This window comes from Corylus avellana, chromosome ca2 (assembly GCF_901000735.1).
Source record: "Corylus avellana chromosome ca2, CavTom2PMs-1.0".
NCBI lineage: Eukaryota > Viridiplantae > Streptophyta > Magnoliopsida > Fagales > Betulaceae > Corylus > Corylus avellana.
The window spans coordinates 19,736,215-19,738,235 of NC_081542.1; the positions used below are offsets into that span (position 1 = coordinate 19,736,215).

Sequence of the window (2,021 nt, forward strand, 5' to 3'; positions counted from 1 at the left end):
GGAAAGGAGCCGCTCAGGAAGTTGAGTTTTCGGAAGTAAGGAAATCTTTTGCTGCCATCAAGTCTGGAAGCACAATGGCACCTGATTTCCTCCATTCCTCAGCCTCAGGAGTCACCTGATTTCCTCCATTCCTCAGCCTCAGGAGTCTTAAATCTATCCAATAGTAATGCATGCATCCCCACATTCTTTGCTGGCACGTAGTCTTTGCGCATGCTGTCCCCAATATGCAGAACTTCCTCTGGTGAGACACCAGCTCTCTCCAGGGCAATCTCATAAATCCTCGTGTCAGGTTTCTCTACACCTTCCAAACCAGAGAACACACCAAAGTCCCATTCAAATCACTGCACAACACATTAGACTTGACACTATCAGCATTTCTAGTCTTTGGCACGCACATACACATGAATTCATCCAAAAGCAATCAATTTCCTTGATATTTAAAAGGGAAAATTTAAAAGAATAAACTTCACTTATTCCTCTTGATGTTTCAGCACTTTTGCGATCATATCTTAAAGTTTAAAAATTTACAATGCCGGTATCCCATGTTTTAGCCCCCCCTTTTAAATTAATTACACCCCTACTGTTGGGATTTAGGATTAAATCAAAAGGTAAACATGTGAAACGTCCTTTATACCCTGGTAAAACCTATAAAAATACAAAATTGCCCTAATTAAATAATTACAATAAAAAAAAAAAACATGGAACCCACGGCTAGCTATGAGGCTTGGCCGTGTGTCAGCCTTGCAAGATATACATATACATATAAACATAAGTATTTTGGGTATTTTGACATCTTCCGTTAGGATTTAACAAAAAATCCTAATGAATGAGTGTAATTAAAATGGGCTAAATCATGGGATATTGACATTGCAAATTTTTAAACTTTAAGGGTATGATTGCAAAAGCGTCAAACCATCAGATGGTGAAGTTTTCCCTATTTAAAAGAGTAGACATAAATAGGGATGTTATAGGAATGCATGTATGGATAATAACAACAACAAAAAAAGGCCAAAAAACACTACTCTTCACCAAAAATTTTTAGACAGCTTGAAGTGGTGTGCGGTGATATTGATATAAATCATGGGAAATTGAATTATTGTAGTAAAATGAGAACGAGTCAGAGATCCTATCATCCTGTATGTGTGACCACAAATGCATGTTTTTATATATGGTGATCATCCGTTTGCGTGCATATATGTATGTAATAGTTTGAAATATTACCAGTTGGTACTTTCATAACAAAGCAAAAACCAATTACTCTCCTACTTTAATCCAGATCAATTAAGATAAACTAAATCAGAATTTGGGAACCAAAATACCAGAACAGAACAATTTTTTTTTACCTGGTTCAGATTAAGGGCTGGAAGAATTACATCCTGATACCGGTACTCTGCATTACTAATAATCCCAACTTTAAGCCCCTGCTCATGCACCCGTCTTAGAAAGGGTTGGGAATCTGGAAAGATGGTATAAGGAGCAAATGAACCAAATGATGAATATATGCGTCTAAACACCTTCTCAAATGTCTCCTCATCATAATCATATCCAGCCTGTAGTCAAAACAATATTTCCATTACAACTTCCTAACAAGGAAATTATATGAGCCAAAAAGTACTCATTTTACTTTCAGTATCATTATGGCCACTCTACTTTGTTAATAGGGGTGTGTTTTATAACTCATAAAAGTAATAAATAAATTCTCACACATTGAACTCATATAAGCATAAAGCTATACTGGCTACGTCAGATTTTCTTACCCTGGTAAAGGAGTCTCTCACACAAGTCTTCCACCACACTATGTTGGGCATTTTCGCGGCATACCCAAAACAAGGATAATTTCTGGCCATGTCTTTATAGGCAAGTTTGAAGCCTTCATGCACACGCTTGTAGTCAGGGCATGGCAGCCCAACAGATTTGGCTGCCATGCAATAGTAGTCACCAACTCCAAGTTCTCCCTTGTAAGCTATCAAAGTACCAGTAACATCCACAGTGATGCAACGTAATCTTGACAATATTGACAT

General features: G+C 37.4%; 1 pseudogene; it reads right to left on the bottom strand.

Annotated features, from left to right (window-relative positions):
• Window positions 1-13: 13 nt before the first annotated feature.
• Window positions 14-2,021, bottom strand: LOC132172894 (uncharacterized; annotated as a pseudogene).